The sequence below is a fragment of the Nycticebus coucang genome, chromosome 21 (assembly GCF_027406575.1).
Source record: "Nycticebus coucang isolate mNycCou1 chromosome 21, mNycCou1.pri, whole genome shotgun sequence".
Lineage (NCBI taxonomy): Eukaryota > Metazoa > Chordata > Mammalia > Primates > Lorisidae > Nycticebus > Nycticebus coucang.
Window position 1 is genome coordinate 39,046,932 of NC_069800.1, and position 21,323 is coordinate 39,068,254.

General features: G+C 45.9%; 1 protein-coding gene across 6 annotated transcripts in view; it reads left to right on the top strand.

Moving 5' to 3' along the window:
- The first annotated feature begins 6,436 nt into the window (after positions 1 to 6,436).
- The window catches only part of HCK (HCK proto-oncogene, Src family tyrosine kinase), a 46,892-nt gene continuing 32,005 nt past the window's right edge, over positions 6,437 to 21,323 (top strand). For 3 of the 6 annotated variants that reach the window (XR_008376567.1, XM_053574400.1, XM_053574401.1), the window contains exon 1: positions 6,540 to 6,672. The gene's annotated coding sequence lies outside the window, so the exon portion shown is untranslated. Of the gene's footprint in view, positions 6,673 to 17,119; positions 17,230 to 21,323 lie in introns of those variants that run through there. The other 3 variants (XM_053574402.1, XM_053574403.1, XM_053574399.1) reach the window with 2 other exon arrangements.

Here is a 21,323-nt window from a genome sequence, read left to right on the forward strand (position 1 = left end):
TAGCCATTTGAATGTTTTCTCTCTCTTTGCTGCTTTTATTGCAAGCTGCCACCACTCTGGACCAAGCCACCATCATCTTGCCCTTTAATGACTGCCTCACCCTGATCACCAATTTCCTTGCTTCCCCCTTGTGCCTCCAACTCATTCTCCACCTAGCAGACAGATCCTGTGAAATTATAAGCCCCTTTGGCTCACTCCTCTGTTCAAAGGTCTTCCTAAACGCTCATCTTGTGTCCATTAAAATTTAATATTGATGTCAAGATGTTCGTGGCATTCACAGTCTGTCCCCACTGCCTCTCTAACACTGTTTCACTCTCACTGGCACCTTCTGTGTTTCTGCCACACTGGCCTCCTTCTATTCCTCCTGCTTGGAACACACTTCCCCCAGATTATCCCACGACTCATTTCCCCACTTCAGCAGGTCTTGCCCACATGCCATCTCCTCAGAGAGGCCGCTCCTGGACACCCTGTCTCTCCCATCTATTACCTCTCTTTGCCCTCCTTTGTTTTCATATCACCCCTAGACATGCGATATATTGTCAGTATCTGTTTGTTATTTATCTTCCTCTCCAGAATGTAAATTCTAACAATATGGGGAGGAACTGATTTTGCCCATCACTGTATCCTCAGCATCAAAAATACTCCTTGGCACATAGTAGGTACTCCATAAATATTTGTTGAGTGAGTAGATGATCATGTCATTTCCCCTGTTTATAACCATCCAAGCGCTTCCTATGGATATTAGAATAAAATCTACAGTCCACACAGGGGCCTACAAAGTCCTACGTGCTCTGGCCAAGTGTGGGGACCTTATGGTGGGCCTCCCTCTTCTGCCAACCACAGTGGGGTTCTTCAGACATGCAAGCACTCTCCCGACTTCAGGCTTTTGCATATTGTACTAGTTTTCAATGTTAAATAACAAACTATCCTAAAGCTTAAAACAATACATTTATTTTCTCACCTAATTTCTGTGGTTCAGGAATCTGGGAGCAGTTGATTCTGACTCAGGGTCTCTCATAAGCTTGCAGTCTGTATTTGTTTTGTTTGTTTGGTTGGTTTTGGCTGGGGTCAGCTTTGAACCCACCACCTACAGTATATGGGGCCGGCACCCTACTCCTTGAGCCACAGGCACCGCCCTAGCTTGCAGTCTAAATGTTGGCAGGGGGTACAGTCTTTTCAAAGCTTGACTGGAAAATCCATTTCCCAGATAGCTAACATACATAGCAGGTCATTAAAGGGTGCTGGTCATTAAAAGGAGGCCTCATTTTCTTGCCGCACAGGCCTGCTACAAACTGCTGAGTGTCCTCACAGCTTGCCAGTTGTCTCCCCACCAGGGGAAACAATCCAAAAAAACAAAAGACAAAAGCCACAATGTCTTCTATGATACAGCCTTGAAAGTCACAATTATCTTATTATTTCTATGATATCTGATTGGTTACACAGATCAGCCCCATTCAGAGCAGAGAGGACTGACCACATAGGGGCATGAATACCAACAGGCCATCTTGGAGACTGGATACCACACACATGCCCTTCTTGCCCTGATTCCTGATCTTGCTGGCTCCTGCTCATCCTGCTGGTCTCTGATTAAATGTTTCCCACTCTGGGAGGCCTTCTCTACCTTCCCTTGTTAACCTCTCTCAAAGCCCCAGTACATATGCCCACCTCTGTATAGGATTTGTGACAATTCTAATCTGCCCTTATTTGCGCAACTATTTAATGCCCTCCACTAAGTTGAAAAGTCCATGGGGCCAGGGACTATATCTACCTCATTCCCTGTTGTATCCCTAACACCCAGCTCAAGACGCATCACCCAGTAGGTGCTCAGTAACCTTTTCTTGACTGATCAGGAGAATTAGAAACATCAAATGACTTTCTCAAGGCTATACATCCAGGGATGGAAGGGGCCCAAGAATCTGAGTCTAGTTACTCCTGATGTGGGATTGGTCTGCTGCTTGCCCTAGCAAGTTCCACAGGCCAAGATCAAGTTCCACAGGCCTCAGTCCTAGCACAATCCCACTCTGATTCCAGCATTCCTTTATCCACATTCAAAGGGGTTCGATGCCCACAGGGCAATATCTTCTGGTTAAAGCCATATGCTTCTTCTTTTATCTTTGGAACAAGGCAGGGTATAACAGAGGTAACTTCCAAATTAAACCAGTGCCTAAGCAGCAATTTGAAGTCTTAATGACATAGACCCAGTCTGTACCTATGAAATTGACCATCAATATAGAGTGTGCCCAAGCACTTTACTTATATTTGATTCTCAAAATAACCTTCTGAGGTAAGTACTATTATTATTCCCACTTGACAGATGAGGAAACTGAGACTCAAGAGAGGTGATTTGATTTGTACATTACCCAGTTGGTAGTGGCAGGGTTTGAATTCTAGTCCAGAGATGGAGTATTTTGCACAATTTCTTGGGGTCATACTCCCCATGACAATGAATGAATGAATGAATGGAAAAATATTTGCCACATCAAAGACTGGTAACATAGTGTCTTACAATAAAATTTGTATTTGTTTTAAATAAAATCACATAAATGTTTTTTGAGGCAAATATGAGTTAGATAGAAACTTTTTTAAATAAAAAAGAATGACAATACCAAATGCTGGCAAGGATGTGGAGCAACTGGAAATCACTGGTGGGAATGCAAAAATGGTATAACTGGTATAACCACTTTGGAAACATATTTAATGGTTTATTATAAAGTTCAGTCCATTTATTGTATGATCCAGCAATTTCAATCCTAAGTATCCACGAGAAATAGAAACATGTGTATACAAAGATTTGTACACACTTGTTCATAGCACTTTAATTTATATAGCCCCAAACTGAAAATGACCCAAATGTCCATCAATAAATAAATGGATAAACAAATAATGGTATCTCTTTACCGTGGAATACTACTCAGCAGTGAAAAGGAATAAACTACTGGAACATGTAACAACAAAGAAAGTCTCAAAAGCAATATGTAAGTGAAAGCAGGCAAACATAAAGGAAACACACTGTATTATTGCATATGTGAAATTCTAAAAAAGACAAAGCTTTTTTTTTTTTTTTAGAGACAAAGTTTCACTTTGTCACCCTCGGTAGAGTGCCATGGCGTCACAGCTCACAGCAACCTCCAACTCTTGGGCTTAGACGATTCTCTTGCCTCAGCCGCCCAAGTAGCTGGGACTACAGGCACCCACCACAAGGCCCATCTATCTTTTGTTGCAGTTTGGCCAGGGCCGGGTTCGAACCCACCACCCTCGGTATATGGGGCCGGCATCCTAACCACTGAGCATCACAGCTCATAGCAACTTCCAGCTCTTGGGCTTAGGTGATTCTCTTGCCTCAGCCTCCTGAGTAGCTGGAACTACAGGTGCCCGCCACAACACCTGGCTATTTTTGTTGCAGTTGTCACTGCTGTTTTAGCGGGCTGGGGCAGGGTTTGAATCTGCCACCCTCAGTATATGGGGTCAGCCCCCTACCCACTGAGGCACAGGCACCACCCAAAGATAAAGCTTTTATAATAAGAAAAAGATAACTGGCCATTACTTAAGGCCACCTAATAGTGATGCAATAGAGAACTTTTGGGGGTAATAGAAGTGTTTTATATCTTGATTGGGGTGTAAATCTATATATGCTAGTTACACAAGCATATATATTTGCAAAAACTCATCAAGCAGAATATGTATAATGGTGGGTTTTATTTATAAAACTGTGCCACATTAAAGTTTACAGAGCTTTGGGAACACACACAAGAATTTTAATTGCCCCATTATTTTAATAGCAAAAATACTGGGAAATCGTCCATTTAGCAAAAGAATGTTTCCACTTTCTGTTGTTCTTTGCCATCAGAATGGCAAACTTCTGGAAGGAGATGTAGCTGATACTGCTGATGACCTTCCAGTGTCCTCTGGGCCTTTACCAGGACCTGCATGTCTCTTCCTGGAAGCTCTCTGGTAGCTGGAGCATGCATGGGGCAGGCCAAAAGTGCTGGAGGATTAATATCCCTGGGAACATCCCTCATCCAGTGTCTGACAGACGCTGGTCTATAAATGCCCCAGCTCCCTCATCTCACAGGTGGGATAACTCTGAAGTGGGTATGGTACACGGTCTCCTGAGTTCCCCAGCAGAACTGAACTCCAGTTGCCCACAAAGGTAACTTGCTTGATAATAGTCCTTTAATTGACTTCCTTCCCTTCCCTATCTCCTTCACCCACTCCTCTACTGGTGTCTTCTGTCTCTCCTAAATAAAGTACATCCACTTGAATCTATGTCCAGGGTCTGCTAGGGAATCCAAATTAAGACCAATGGAGACTACCAAGGATTAGTAAAGAAAGATATGGAGAAGGGGGGGGGCAGCATCCATTCTGCAAGCACCTGTCATTCTTAGCAAAGCAAGTCTTTTTCTTCCCACCTCAGACAAGGTTTCACTCTATTGCCAGGGCTGGAGTGCAGTGACATCATCATAACTCATTGCAACTCAAACTCTTGGGCTCAAGCAATAGCCCACTTCAGCCCCCCAAGTAACTGGAACTACAGATGTATGCCATCACATTGGCTTATTTTTCTATTTTTTGTAGAGACAGGTCTTGCTATGTTGCTTGGGTTGATCTCAAAGCCTCCCAAAGTGCTAGGATTACAAGCATGAGCCACCACCATTCATTTTTTTTAAAGTTAAAAAATCTCAGTTGGTTTTATTTGAGGTTCTAAAATTCAACACTTAATTTCATAAAATAGAATAAGTGTTCCTGGCAAAGCAAGTCTTTACAAGGTGCCATGTAGGTGTCCTAACTAGGAGAACGGGTAAATAAAACGTGAAGGGTATAGACTATGACTACACGGCCACTACCTTCAGCAACATAGCTGGATATTAACAACAGTTATGGAGGGGAGGGAAAGTTCAAAACGGAATAAATACCATTCAAGTAAACTAAGCAACATTATCTGTTTTTATAAAAAGTGCTACAGGTCCATACATTTAAGCACATACACCGACCCGTAAGAGTGGGGCATGCATGGCCTCTCTCGTTCATGGTTCTCCCCCTCATTTGGCCTCTCAGGAGACATTTGATTATCACAACTCAGAAGGAGGGTTGCTACTGGGCATCTGGTGGGCAGCACCGGGAATGCCCTTAGACATCCTGTCATACACAAGACAGTCCACCCACCACAACAAAGAATACTGTGGACCAAATGTCAATAGGGCCAAGGCTGAGAAGCCCTCCAGCCCCCAGCATAGTGTCGCTGAAGGAACAGACGAATGCAAGCAGAGGGAACAGAGGGATGAAGTAGGATTCCTGTACATTCTGGAGGTGTGTTGCACAGAATTTAGGGTGACCGCCGCCTCTTTTTCAGGAGAAGATGGGCTCTGCCCTGGCCTAGCGCTGGGCACAATCCCATTCCTTTGGGGCTACATTTCGCTACATTTCGCTCCCGCTCAATTTGAGAAGTCCTCTGAGGTACCCAGACCCTGCCCAGAATAAGCCAGGCTGGTTCCTTCGGGCCAGGAACCTTGCATGGCGTTTGAATAGCGCGGAGCCTGAGGGAAGAAAACCGCTGACCGCAAACGGGCCTGGAAGGTTTGGGACGCTTGGGGCTGGGCCAGGCCTAGAAGGGAGGGATCGGAATGGTGGGGGAGACGGATCTAATGCTTCAGGGGTGGGCGTTAGAAGCCTGTGAGAGCGATGAGAGTGGAGTGGGACCCTTCCTTTGAAGAGAGTGGCCAGAATCCACTGAAAGGTGGAGTTAGAATCCCCGGAGGGCGGGCTTGAAATTTTTGGAAGGACGGGGTTGGACTCCTGGGGATTAAAGACCTGGGCTGGGGGAAGTCTGGAATCGCGGGGGCAGTGTAAGAATCACTGGGGTTAGAGCTGTAACTCTTGAGGGTGGGGTTAGAATCCTTGGAAGACAGGGGTTAGGTCCTTCCTTTGGCTGGATTAGAATCCTTAAATTAAGCATCCTTCAGATGTGGGATTAAAAATCCATTGAGGGCAGGTAGGATTTGGGGAGCCGGTGGTTGGGGTTCTTAGCGGTTAGAACCCCTGGGGGCGGGATTTAAAATCCTCCGGGGCCCGGGTGAGGAGTTTGGGAGGCGGATTAAAAGGCGTTAGGGGAGGTGTTAGGAAGCTTCCGGGCCGGAGGCGGGATTAGGTTCACTGGCAGGCAGGTTAAAATCCTAGGGGCAGAGTTATTATCTTCAGAGACGGGGTTGGGATCCTGGGGGGTCGGGTTAAAAGCCTCGGATGGGTGATTTTTACCCCCCCGCCCCGGCTGGTTTAGGATCCTGCGAGCAGGGCACGGAGGTTAAGATCCTTGCGTAGCGGGTTATGATCCCGGGGTGGGGTTAGAATCTTCGGGGGCGGTGTTAGGACACTTCGGGGCGGGGTTAGCATCGCTCGGGGCGCGGCCGCGGAGCCCAGATGGCCTGTGGGCGCCTCCGAGTCCCTGGTTGGCACCCGGCCGCACCGCGGGCGCTTACAGGAGGGTGGGAGGGGACCGGGGCACGGCAGCGGGAGGAGAGCCGAGAAGGCCAGCGGCACCGAACCCCTCCGAGCGCCGGCCCAGCGAGCATCTTTCTGTGGGCTCGAGCGCCCCGGGATCCTGGGGGCTGCAGAGCTGGGGGGGCGTTCGAGCTGCGAGGATCCGGGCTGCCCGCGAGACGAGGAGCGGGCGCCCAGGTGAGTACCGCGGGCTGGACGCCAGGGGACACCTGGCCCGTGAAGGTCCCCGGACGGCGGAGGTGGGTCCTGGCCAGGGCTGGCTGGGGGAAGCACGGGGAGAAGGGAACGTCGGGGCGCCCCGGATGGAAGTGAACGGTGCCAGGCGAGGGGCGGCACTGCGGTGGCCCAGCTGCAAACCTGGGGTAGCCCAGGGAAGGGGCAGCTCGGGCCCCTGGAGAGACTTTATGCTCAAGCTGGCACTTCTCTGGCCGTCCAAGTTCCCCTTCTGCAAAATTTAAAAAAAAAAAAAAAAAGGAAGGGATGGGGGCTTCACATAGCCCAGGAGGGGAAGGCCCTTACTGTTCCCGGTGCGGGTGGGTGACAGCTCATACCGGTTGACAGCTGGCGTGGGGAAAGGGGCGTCAGGGTGGAGGCGTGACGTGCGAGCCACACCCTGGCCCGGCTGCAGCTGGGTCACCTCTTAACACTCCCTTCCCCGCCCGCAGCGGGTCTAAGTCAAACCCCAAAACCTCCCAGACAGAGACGGTAAGATGTCTCTTTCCTCCTGGTTGGGCAAGTAAGTCATTCTCTCTCTCTGAATTCGTTTCCTCGTCTGTAAAATGGGGCTAAGTCTTCCCAGGACGCTGCGAGCTGGAGCACGTGAGAGATGAGGTGTGTGAGAGAGACAGGTAGCACGGTGGTTGGGGAGGGAGACTGCCCGCTGGGCCTTGTGCAGAGTACTTGGCCTTTCTGGGCCTTGGTTTCCACAACTGCAGGATGAGGAGAGTAATAATACACAGGGCTGTTTTGAAGATTACATTGAGGAAAACTCTGAGAGCACTGACAGGTACACATGATAAATTTTGCCCTGACTCCCACTCATAGCCCGGGATTCTCATCAGCATCTCCTGGAAAGCTTGATAAAACACAGATTGCTGGGCCATGCCCCAGAGTTCTGATTCAGTAGGTCTGGTGCAGGACTCTGAGAATTTTCACTCCCCAAGTAATGGCTGGTACTGCTGGTCCAGGGACCACACTTTGAGAACTACAGGTGTACCCTACACCCGGGATAGAGAAAGGTCTCAACAGACATGATCTACCTTATCCCGTGGTTTTCTCTTCATCGTCCTGGTTTTGGTTGATGGAGGAAGAAGTTAAAATACAGAAACGTGAAGAGAGTGATCTACCAAGTATCCCAAGAAATTCCACTACCCAGCATTAACAAATACTGGCATTTTGTTACATTTGCTTCAGATTTTTAAAAAATAAATTTACTAGGCCAGGAGTGGTGGCTCACACCTGTAATCCTAGCACTTGGGAGGCACAGTCTGGTGGATTGCCTGAGCTCATGGTTTGAGACCAGCCTAAGCAAGAGTGAGACCTCATCTCTAAAAATAGCTGGGCGATGTTTTGGGCACCTGTAGTCCCAGCTACTTGGGAGGCTGAGGCAAGAGAATCGCTTGAGCCCAAGAGTTTGAGGTTGCTGTGAGCTATGATGCAACAGCACTCTACTGAGGGCAACAAGTAAGACTCTGTTTCAAAATAAATAAATAAAGTTACTAGAAGTGATAGATCAAAATTGAAGCCTCCCCACCTTGTATCTCTCTCAGTTCCGTTTCTCTCCCTTCCTAGAGGCAACCAGTCATGAATTACATCTATATAAATTCTCTGACTGTGAGACTCTTCTGTAATTTCATTTCCCCTCTACTTCTTACCATTTTTTTTTTTTGAGTAAGAGTCTAACTATGTTGCCCTCAGTAGAGTGCTGTGGCATCACAGCTCACAGCAACTGCAAACTCTTTAAGTGATTCTCTTGCCTCAGCCTCCCAAGTAGCTGGGAATACAGGCGCCCACCACAACACCCGGCCATTTTTTTGTTGTTGTTATTGTTGTTCCAGTTGTCATTCTTGTTTGGCAGGCCCGGGCTGGGTTCGAACCCACCAGCTCCAATGTATGTGGCTAGCGCCCTAGCTGCTGAGCTACAGGCGCCAAGCCCCCTACTTCTTATCATGAAGTTGTCAGGAGCAATCCAAGATGAGAAACAGAGGTCTCATAGATTCCTCAAGTGTCTCTGCAAGTGAAACCTACATTATTTCTCATTCCCCTGCTGATGGACACGCAGGTTGTTCCTAGGTGTTCACCATAGTGAACAATATTGCCCAGGCCATTCTGGACCTGTAGCCTTGAGCCCACATGCAGGTGTTTCTTGAGGAAAACACCAAGATGACTACCCAGAAGGGACACCTGTTACCATCCTCTTTGTGTGAGAGGAGTACTGAAGGATAAGGAGAGTAATAATACCTCCTTTATATGGGTGTTTTGAAGGGTCACCAAGGGTGTCTGTCTGGGGCCTCTCCCAGCCCCCATGTTCTCTCCTGCACAGCTCCACTGGCCTTCATCACTGATCCTGGGAGTTGGTAGGTACTCAAAAAATGGAAGCATGAATCATTTTATGTGGGAGGGATAACAAACATTTAAATATATTTTTATATAAACTTTTCTATGTACTTTTAAATTAACATAATTAATGTGATGTCACATATATGAGTTTTTATCTTACTCATTTGCTTAACATGACATTATAAGCATTTTTCCGGTTCACTAATGGCTGCATAATATTTCCCTGTTTAGATATACTAATCATTGGTTTAACCTTTTCAGCATAGCTCTCTTATGTGGTTTGCAGTTTTTTTGTTTTTTTTTTTGGTTTGCAGTTTTTAAAAATATTTTTAGGCTGGGCACAGTTGCTCACATCCATTAATCCTAGCACTCTGGGAGGCTAAGGCAGGAGGATTGCTTCAGCTCAGGAATTTGAGGCCAGTCTGAGCAAGAGAAAGACCATCTCTACTTAAAAAAAAAAAAATTATTTTTTGAAAAACTAGCCAGGTGTTGTGGTGGGCACCTAGAATCCCAACTATCTGGGAGGCTAAGGCAAGAGGATTGCTCAAGCCCCAGAGTTTGCTATAAGCTATGACACCATGGCACTCTACCCAGGGGGATAGAGTGAGATTCTATCGCAAAATAAATAAATAAAATGAAGTAAAAATATTCTTAATTGAGGTGAAATTCATAACTTTATAAAAATTAACCATACTAAACAATTCAGTAGCATTTAGTACATTCATGATGTTGTACAACCACCACCTCTGTGTAGTTCCTAAAAGTTTTTCATCACCCCCAAAAGGAAACCTTGTGCTTATAAAGCAGTTACTCCAATCCCTGCACCACCAATCTGTTTTATGTCTCTGTGAATTAGTTTATTCTGAATATTTCACATAAACGGATTCACACAATACAGTAAGTGACCTTTTGTGTCTGGCTTTTAACGATGTTTTCAAGTTTCATCCACATGGTATCAAGTATTAGAACTTAATTCCGTTTGTGGCTGAACAATATTCCATTGTATGTATATGCTACAATTTCTTTACCCTGTCATCGATAGATGGAAATTTAGGTTTCTAAATAGGCTATTGTGAATAATGCTGCTATGAACATGTGTGCACATACATACATTTGTTTAATTACCAGTTTTCAATTCCCCTGGGTATATACCTAGGAGTGGAATTGCTGGCTCATATAATTCTATGTTTAACTTTTTGAAGAATCGCTAAATTGTTTTCCACCATTTTATATTCCCACCAGTAACCTACGAGGGTTCTAGTTTATTTCACATCCTCACCAATAACTGATATGTCCCATATTATTATCATTATCATTATTATTATCATTATCATTATCATTATTATTATTATTTTATGCCATCCTAGTGGATGAAGGAATCATGACTCTTAATCTCATCCAAACCAGGCTGCCCTCTGGGGCTCTTGCCTTAGGGGGTGACACAAAGGGTATGTGCATTCAGGGGACCAGCCAGGGCTTGGACTTTAAACTCCTCTAGACAGTAATTTCCACAGAGTGTGAACATGTCTGTTTTATAAACCTCAGTATCTTCTAACACCTGGCACATAGTAGGGCCTCAGAAAAAACAAACAAACAGTGAATGAACAAATAATGACGAGCACTGAACAACCTCTCCCCTCCCTGAGACACCCAGGTGCACACACAGACATACATAATGATTTTTTTTTTTTAGAGACACGGTCTCACTTTGTCGCCCTTGGTAGAGTGCTGTAGTGTCGCAGCTCACAGCAACCTCCAGCTCTTGGGCTTAGGCGAGTCTCTTGCCTCAGCCTCCCGAGCAGCTGGGACTGCAGGCACCCACCACAACACCCAGATATTTTTTTGTTGCAGTTTAGCTGGGGTGGGTTTGAACCCGCCACCCTCGGTATATGGGGCTGGCGCCGTACTCAGTGATCCACAGGTGCCACCCCATAATGATTCTTCTAAAAGAGTTGCTAACACTTAAAGTTAGGAGCATTCACATAGTTTGGATTCGTTTTCTGAAAAACTGAAAGAATCCTCAGCTCTGAGACTAGAACTGGCATTGGTCGCTCATGCTCCACTGCTGTTCCTTCAGGCAGACTTGCAGGAGCTAGGCAGGAGCTCCCCTGGGTACCATGGAGCTGTCCAGTGTGCAAGGGACTTCCTGGCCCCCTTTTCTCATACCCATCACCCTGAAAGCCCCTACAGCTATTTGAGTTTTCAAGCCTCACCCTTTAGTCATGACAAGGCTTCCCTTTTTTATAGAAAAGGAATGTGAGCCCGGTGCAGTGGCTCACGCTTTTAATCCTAACACTCTGGGAGGCCAAGGCCAATGAATTGCTTGAGCTCAGGAGTTCAAGACCAGCCTAAACAAGAGCAAGATCCCATCTCTAAAAACTAGCTGGGCATTGTGGCACGCATCTGTAGTCCCAGCTATTCAGGAGGCTGAGGCAAGAGGATCACTTGAGCCCAGGAGTTTGAGGTTGCTGTGAACTACGATGCCTCAGCAATCTTGGCTGAGACAACAGAGTGAGACTCTGTCTCCAAAGAGAAAAAAAAGAATGTGAAGCATAGAGAGTAAGTAACTCTCCCAAAGTCACACAGCAAGTTAGTGGTACAATCTTGCTCAGCTTCTGTCTTTCTAAACCATCCCCCACAGGACTTTAGTCCCCGCCCCATTTCTTCAATTTCCTCCACCCCAGGACTGCAAGCTTCAGTGTACTCTCAGAGGCATGGGTAATGATGCAAGAGAAGCCCTTGCTTGAATGTAAAATATGTCCTGTTCTTGGGCAGTGTCTGTGACCACACACTGCACCCACTACACGATGCTGGGTCCTCCGGATGGTGCCATACCAGCACTTGCATTCCTAATCCTCCACCAAAGTCACCGGCTTGATTTCAGCATCACCCCAAAGTCCTTTGGCTCAGGAGATGTAGGTGCCACCAAGAGAATAGGAGTTCCGCCCTCATCTCTTCCAGAGACGTGAACAGTACACACAGGAGACAAACCCGAGTCTGAGTGCCAACTCTGCTGCATACCAGTTGTGACTCACGGGGCAAATCCTGCCACTCTCTGAGTCTCAGTTTCCCCATCTGAAAAGTGGGACTAAAAGGATATTACTTCACAATTCCTGCAGTGCAATAACTTCTGGTAAAATGCACACCACACACACACACACACACACACACACGAGATAACTTCAAAATTCCTACAGGCATATATGTATTAGTTTGAGTTTCCCTGTAAGGACTCTCTAGACAAGGTTTTAAATGCACATCATTTGAGAGCCGATTCCAGAAACGCTGATAGGGGAGTGAGGAAGTGAGACAAAGAAGACAAGGCAGCCAATAAATGTGTTTTCAAGTCAGTTACCACCGTGGGCACCTGGAGTCAATCCCACTGGGAAGCCTCATAGAACACACTCAAGAGGTGAGGGGACGTGTCCACATGATCTTGTCATTGAGTGAAAGCCGTTCCTGGGACAGTCATCATTTTCCAGCACTTTCAGCTTGCCAAGCTCATGGCCAGAGCAGGCACCAATAGCCTCAGAGATGCAGGTCCTAGCAGTTAAAAGTCTAGCCAGAATGTTCTGAATCAGTAAAGAGCAGAATGATAAGGGTGGGGCATGAACAGCATCTGCTTCAATACCCAAGTATGTAAATGCAGGGGCAGAGACTAAGTATTGGCAGAGGCTGTCGTGGGGGAGATGGTCACAGAGGGCTTACTAAATGGGTAATCCAAGGGTCCTTTAGAGTTATTTTAATGTTTTAATTTTTAACAAGAAGGATGTCCTAATATCTTTACAAGGTGATAAAAGATAATTTAAAAAGCATAACACAAACCTCTACAAAAAAGAAACTGGCCAGGCGAGGTGGCTCACACCTGTAATCCTAGCACTGTGGGAGGCCGAGGGAGGAAAATTGCTTGCAAGAGTTTGAGACCAGCCTGAGCAAAAGTGAGACCCCATCTTTACTAAAATAGAAAAAAATTAGCCAGGCATGATGGCACACGCCTGTAGTCCCAGCTATTCAGGAGGCTAAGGCAGTAGGATCACTTGAGCCCAGGAGTGTGAGGTTGTTGTGACCTAGGCTTACGCCACTGCACTCTAGCCCGGGTGACAGAGTGAGAAAGAAAGGAAAAAAGGAAGGAAAGGAAAGAGAGAGATAGAGAGGGCGAGGGAGAGAGAGAGAAAAGAGAGAGGGGGGAAAGTGAGGGAAAGAAAGGAAGAGAGAGGAAAAAGAAATTAAAAAATAAAAAAGAAAAGAAACAGAAGCCTGGAGCTTTATCAACAATTTTTTTTTTTAATTGTAAAAAGGGCAGAGAATGTGTTACTGTGGCTTTGAGGAGTACATCTGTGGAGGACAGGTTTGGAGGCAGCTGACTTTGGAGCATTAGAGCATTGCAACAGGTTAGAGTGAAAAGTTACCCATGTGGCAACCTGGCCACATGTCCTATCTGAAGGGGGCAATCTTCACTCAGCTCAAGGGAAGACTTTAGTTCACTCTGAGTGGAAATAAGCAAACTCAGATGACTCTTCTCAGTTTAAACACATATTTGTACCTGCTGTTTAGATGTGAAATCTGGGGCATCCAGGAAGCTAAAAGGAACTTCATGAAATTATTTAATAAGAATTTATTGAGCACATGCTGTGTTTTCATTTTACACACTGGGGATGAAGCAGTGAACAAAGTCCTTACCCTCCTATGTTTCATATTCAATAGAAAATCTAACAAGTGTGTTCATTTAGGGAGAAGCAGACTTCCAGAGCATTAAATGTGCAAGAAATGAGAGGAAATGCCCATGGAAGAAAATGAGAAGAAACCAGGAAAGGATAGGAAAGGCACATCTGACCCCTAATGAAAAAGAAAAGAAAGGAAGGGAATGCAGGAATGTCTTGGACTGCAATGCAATTCCAAAGAAAGTTTGGCAAGGCTATCAAGGAGCCCTCAGCCAAAATGTCTTGTTAGAGGTCCCCCAGACGTGAGCCTGCTCAGCTATTGGCTGGGAGAAGCCCATGAGAACAGGGATGGACTTCAAAGCATAGCAGCTGGGGCCATGGGTCGATTCTGCTCTCTGCAGTTGGGGACATGAGAGGTGCATCCTCATGGCTGCCACATGAAGAGGTGGTTAGGGCCGTGATTAATGTAGCTGGGAACAGGCTACAGAGGGATGTGGGTTGGGGCAGGCGTTCCTATCTTAGCCAGGGCGATGAGGAAAGGCCTCTCTGAGAAGGTGTGATCTTTGAAGAGTGTGAGTGAAGTGAAGGAGGCTTTCTGAGCGAAGGACATTACAGAAAGCAGCCCGTGCAAGGGCTTAGAGGTGGAAGTGCACTTGATGAGTTGAAGGATAGCAAGGAGGGTGGTGGGGCTGGAGTGAAATGACCAATGGAGAGCTGGAAGGAGACAGGCCTGCCAGGTTGTGAGGGGCAGATCATGGAGGCCTTACCTACGATAGAGGGGACTTAGGCTTTTACTCTGTGAGATAGGAGCCCTGGGAAGTTTTGAGCAGAAAAGGAATGGGACCTGACTGACATTTTTAAAAGCTCACTTGTTGTGCAGTGCCTGTGGCTCAAAGGAGTAGGGCACCAGCTTCATATGCCAGAGGTGGTGGGTTCAAACCCAGCCCCAGCCAAAAAAAAAGCTCACTTGCTTGTATTTTTGTTTTTTGAGAAAGAGTCTCACTCCATCACCCTGGGGTTGAGTGCTATGGCATCATAACTCACAGCAACCTCAAACTCTTCGGCTCAAGTGATCCTCTTGTCTCAGCCTCCCAAGTAGCTAGGACTACAGGCATCCACCACATACCTGATTATTTGTTCTATTTGTAAAGATGGGGTCTCACTTTGCTCGGGCTGGTCTTGAACTCCTGAGCTTAGGCAATCCACCCACCTCAGCCTCCCAGAGTGCTAGGATTATAGGCATGAGCCACTGCACCCGACCTAAACTTATTTGAAAGAGGCAGAATGGGGATTCAAACCCCTCTCAACTCTGACTTCATATCTCATCCAATATTTTCCAAATTGCCCCACCCCCTGCCTATGTCAGAGATAAAACTATTCCAAGGAGATTCATAGTTGCCCTGGAATTCTGAAATGGACAAAGTGACCCAAGGGTAACATTGAAGATGTTACAAGTTTAATAGTTTGAACAAGTAGTTGGAACAAGGGCATCTCAGAGCCAACCCTCTGGCTGAGCTGGACAAATGACCCAAGTTGCTGAGTTCTTTAGTGTGCTGTTTGGTCACTTGCTGTTCTAGGACACAGCACTCACCCACTCTGGGGCTATTTCTCCACCAATGCAAGTGCCTTCCTGTTTGCAAAATCAAAGTTTTGAGTTCTGTGAGAAAGAAGCTGAGACTCAGAAAAGGGAAGAGATGAGGAGTCAGGGGTGACCCTCAAATATCTTTTAGGGATAACAGCTACCTGGGGATAGGGATGGTATATTCAGAAGACAGCCAGGGAACCTGAGGAGAGGGAGCTGCAGGGTTTCTGCACCCCAAGAAACTCCTCAGGGGATTAATCTCTATTGAATGAAGGCTTTTCCCCACCTCTCTGGCTGAGCTGTTCTGAGAAGGGAAAGTTCCTCTAACTCAGTGGTTCTCAACCTTCCTAATGTTGTAGCCCTTTAATACAGTTCCTGTGGGTCGCCACCCGTAAGTTGAGAACTGCTGCAACTGAACAGTCTTGAACCCTGGGTCCCCGGCAGTCTGCCTTCCTGAGCTTTCTGTTCGGATTCTTCCCTTCTCCTGCATTGCCTATTGTCTCTGGGGCTGACCCCAGTGGATGAAGAGAGGCAGGAGAGCTGGGTGCTGGTTCTACCTGCCACTGACCAGCTCAGAGACCCTCTCTCCCATGGGCCTTCATTTCCCTATCTGGAAAATGGGTTCATAATTCTGGTCCACAGAACCAGAGCAGCAAGGCCTGCAAAGAGTAGAACACCATACATTCCTTCCACAAATGTACATGGAGGGCAGATTATTACCAGGCACTTTTAAGTCAGGGCTTCAGTGCCATTAGCATAATGAGTTCCACATTCTTTCCATCCTCACCTACTCTAATGGATCTAGTACAATTTTAACTTCTCTTCCAGCAAAGCCCGCTGTGAGGGAAGTCTTTGCCCTTAGCCATTTACATTTGAGTGTGAATTGCCATCCCTTGTAAGAATTTCCAGCTCAGAGCCCGGAGCACAGTGGTTACAGCAGCCACATACACTGAGGGTGGCGGGCTCAAACCCGGCCCAGGCCAGCTAAACATTGACAACTGCAACAAAAAATAGTCGGGCTTTGTGGCAGATGCCTGTAGTCCCAGCTACTCGGGAGGCTGAGGCAAAGAATCACTGAAGACCAAGAGTTGGAGGTTGCTGTGAGCTGTGATTTCACAGCACTCTGAGGGTGACATAAAGAGACTCTGTCTCAAAAAAAAAAGAAAAAGCATTTCCTCCTCACTGGGCAGTACTCTTGGATGTTTAAGGGGGAAGGAGTCTAACTCAACACTCAAACTGACTCCAGCAGAAGAAGGAAATTACTGGAAAGTCCATGGTACATGAGCTGAAGGCAACACTGAATCCAAGCTTGGGAATCTGTATTTCTCTATTTCTTATCTTTGCCTTGCCACTGAAAGCCTTTACTCTGGGTGGCCAGAATTGGGTCACATGCTCATCTCTGCCTCTGTTACTGCAACTCTGATTGGCTAGACTTGGTCACAGACCCACCTCTACAGCAGGAGGTTGGAGTCAGCTCTACTTCAGTCCATGGAATGACACTCACTCAGGAGGGGTGATTCCTAAAAGAACACTGGGGAACTGTTTTAGAAGAGGGAACATATTCTGTGCAGGAAGGAACTACAGCTATCCCTTTCAGAGAACTCCTCATCCAAAATCTCACTTCACATTTGGAGAAACCAAGGCTTAGAAGTTGAGACTTGCCTAAGGTCACACAGTGAGCAGAGACGGGACCAGAATCCAGAGCTTCCCACCCCCAGCCCTCTGCCTGAGTATAGAAGCTCCCAGTAAAGCATCTCTGGCCCAGTCCATGGATGCTCAGGCAGGTCCTGGCCTCTCCTCATTCGGCTTGACTCTGAGAGTGCAGGGGGAGAGGAGGCTCTGTGGCCAGCATGGGGACCGTGAGAAGCATCCAGGGCAGGTGAGCGGACCTTGCCACTTCTCTCCTGTGCAGCACTTGCAGAGGCGGAAAAGGTGAGGAGCAGGTTTCAGGTCCACGGGGTTATCAGGGGCCTGAGGAAATATCTTTGCCTGTGTCAGCAGTCTGAGTGTGAGGCCAGGCGGGCTACTTCTGCTCCCAGAGCCTGGTTTTGAAGCATATTAGACCAGACATGTGTATGTGGAGGTTGTCAAAAGTCTTTCACATTTCTAATTACATGGGATGTTAGGCCAAGCCTGAGAAAGAAGGGCCTCCTATTTAACAGGAATGAAAGTGAGGCTCAGAGAGGGGAAGTGACTTGTTTAATGTCACATAGCCAGTCAGTTACAGAACTGCTATCCAATAACCTAAGTAATCCGACTCCCAAGTTCAGCCTTCATTTCACTACTTTGGTGGGTCTCAAATTTTAGTGTGTATAAGAATTTCCTGCAGAAGTGTTGGAAATGCAGATACCAGGCCCTTACTCCCAGAGACTCTGGTTCATTTAATCCAGAGTGTAGCCTGGGAATATGCAAGAAACAGCAAAGACTATTTGGGTATAAGTGGCAGAAACCCAACTCATATTGGCTTGGGCAAAACTGAGAATTTATTTGCTCATGAACTGGAAAAATCCCAATGTTATAGGCTTCAGGTACAGCTGGATCTAGGTGCTCAGTCTATCTTCAGGAATCACTTTATATCCATCCCTCAGCTCTGTTGTCCTCTGTTTTACTATAAAACAGCCTTTTTCTCATGATGTCCAGATGGCTCCCAAGAACTTCAGGTTCCTATATCCCAACAACCCTTATAGAAATAGAGTGCCCTTTCCCTCATTTTTCCAGCAAAATCATAGGGCAAACTCCTATTGCCTCAGTGAGGATCACATGCATGTCTGTAGTTAAGCCAATCACTTGTAGCCCTGAGACATGGGATTCTCTAATTGGCCAGGCCAGTATCCAATTACCAAGGGTGGGGTTAGCCACCAACCTCATGTGCTGAGAGGGAGAAGGCTAGTTGCCCAAAGGAAAATCCAGATCCTGTTATCAAAAGAGTGTGGATGCGAAGGAGGCAAGGATCAAGGCTTCTCAACTAGAATGTGCACATAAATCGTCTGGGAACCTTTTTTAAGAGGAAGTTTTGATTTGGGAAGTTGAGATTCAGTTTTCCTAATAGCTCTTGAATGACGTTGATGCTGCAGGCTCTCACACTGGCCACACTCTGAGTAGCCAGGTGCTCTATTGCACTTCTAAGCTCACCTCAAATGTATGTTATTCAGGTGATGGATACTCTCAAAGCCCTAACAGGACCACTGCACAATCTATGAATGTGGCAAAAATGCACGTGTGTCCCATAAATGTGTTCAAATAAAACAGGAAAAAATAAAAATTAAAAAAAAAATAAACTCACATCAAGCCATTCTGTCACAAGGCACTCTGCTGAGAGGACCCAGGCTAAGTAAACCTCTTCTGTCATCCTCTCCCCACTTTAAACCCATTCCATAGTTCCCAAACTCTCCCGAATAACATTAGTGCTGTTTGGGACCCACTTATTAATATCCTAATGACTCTGCTGCCAAATCACAATTGGAGAAATCATCCCTTATGCCCTTCAGTGACCTTTTTATGGGGATCCACATAAATTCTCTTTTGAATTGAATGCTCAAAAAATATTCTTTTCTGTCAACAAATTGCTATACTTCCTAGGATATTATGGTGCCATTGTGAAAGTTTCCATTTTTATCTTGGCTACTAGGAAGCTCAGAGATAAATCTAGTACTCAGTGGCAGTAGCAGTACCACCCTAAGCTTCTGGTTCAATAATCTTTCTTTCCTAAATTGTGTAGAGTAACACTTTTTGAGTCTTTTTATTTTGTTTTATTTATTTATTTATTTATTGAGACAGAGTCTCAAGCTGTCGCCTTGGGTAGAGTGCCGTGCGTCACAGCTCACAGCAACCTCAAACTCTTGGGCTTAAGCAATTCTCTTGCCTCAGCCTCCCAAGTAGCTGGCCCACCACAACGCCCAGCTATTTGTTGGTTGTTGTTGCAGTTGTCATTGTTGTTTTAGCTGGTCTGGGCCAGGTTCAAACCTGCCAGCCTCGGTGTATGTGGCTGGTGCCCTACCCACTGAGCTATGGGCACCGCCCACTTTTTGAGTCTTGAAGTGCTTCATGTATGGTTTAACATCATAAGCCCACTCAAATCCTTTTTGGAAGTCAGTTCTTCTTTGGACTAGTCTTGACTTTCTTCAAATCTTTATCTGTTGAAATCCTCCCTGCTCTTTACAGCTCAACATATTATCCTGCTGCTGAATTGTTAGAAACAGGTTGCTTTTTCTATGAACATACTAACACACATGTGCACACATATATTCATTTGGAAGAGTGGTTTCATATTGTACATATTTTGCAGCTGTTTTTTTCCCCCCGGTGGTAAGATAGGACTTTTATTAGAAGTTAGAAAGGAATACAGAAGAAATAAAAAGCACCAGAGCTTCTGGAAGGGGGAAAGAACTGAAGAACTCCCTCGGGAGTCTCCACGTGAGCTCTTTTATCGAGGGATCTTAAGTCTAGAGGATTACACAGGCCGGCAGTTGGTAGATGGAAAGCAGCTGTTTTTTTCACCCAGTAAATATCTTAGCAATCTTTGCACGGCTTCTACTATCTTTGCTACTCTCTAATAGCTTCTTTTTTCCCCATTTTTTCTTGTGGTAAAATACACCTAAATTTTACCATCTTTAACATTTGTTTAAGTGTACAGTTCAATGGTATTAAATATTTATAATGTTACGCAACAATCACTATCAATCATCTCCATAACTCTTCTCATCCTAAATTCTCTACCTACTGGACAATAACTTTCTATTCTCCTCTTGCCTCTGGCCCTGGCAACCACCACTCCACTTTCTGTCTCTCCTAATGGCTTCATTGTACGTGGCTTTAGAAGAGAATTCTGTGCAGCCAGTCTTCCCTTCTCAACTTGGTTCTAGAACAGGTGCCATGTCCTGATATTTTTGCTTTCTATTGCATAAAGCATGGCACTCTGGACATGCATTCATAACCCTCCTACTGTGTGCCAGGCAATCACTGAGCTAAGCACTGGGGGACACAGATGTGAGCAGGACCAGCCTTTACTGTGCTGCAGTGACAGAAAGGTTGTGTATTGCACAGACCCATACAGTAACGTTAAGGCACAGACAGCTGTTGAGTGCAGATTGGCATAACTGAGATGTGCTATATCATAAAATACACACTGAGACTTGAAAACTTAGTTTTAAAGAAAAGGAATGTAAAGTATCACAACAATTTTTAAATATTTATTTCATGTTAATAATTTTGACTTACTAGATAAAATAAATACACTTTAAAATTAATTCATTTGTTTCTTGTGACTTGTAAAAACATGGCTGTAGACCATTTTTAATTATGCATGTGGCTTACGTGACACTTCTGGGTCTAGTGAACATGAGAATAGACATTTCTGATGCATGTTTTCTTGATTTAGGGAGAGAGTCACATTTAACACAAATTTGACTCTTGCTGGTATATCACTTTTAAAAAACCACACTTTATTGTACCAAAATGGAACTAATGGGAACTCCCTATTTTAAAAAGTTACCTTCTCCAGCTACTCGGGAGGCTGAGGCAAGAGAATCGCTTAAGCCCAGGAGTTGGAGGTTGCTGTGAGCTGTGTGACGCCACGCACTCTACGAAGGGCCATAAAGTGAGACTCTGTCTCTACAAAAAAAAAAAAAAGTTACCTTCTCCAGTATCACAGTATCTCTAAGTTTGTGGGCCAAAGGAATTGCATGCCAACACCTTGCTTTCCGCGGTAGGGTAGTGCCACGTTTGCTAGTACACAGAAGTGGCTGTGGTCGTTTCTGGGGTGCTTCCTGTGTGCTGGGCACTCTCACACTCATCCGCTGACTAATGCCCACCCCTATCTCGGGGTAGCGCCCCGGCCACTCTCAGAGGTGGCCTTGGATTGTGAATGACCACAAGGCCTTCTGAGACCCATCCCTCAGGGCCCTGTGGCTATCATGAATACTAAATTGATAATATAAATGATACTTAATATGTGCTCAATCTGTACGGAATCAGGAATGATGATGTCACAGCTGCAATTCCGTGACTGCTCAGAGAGGTGAAGGGAG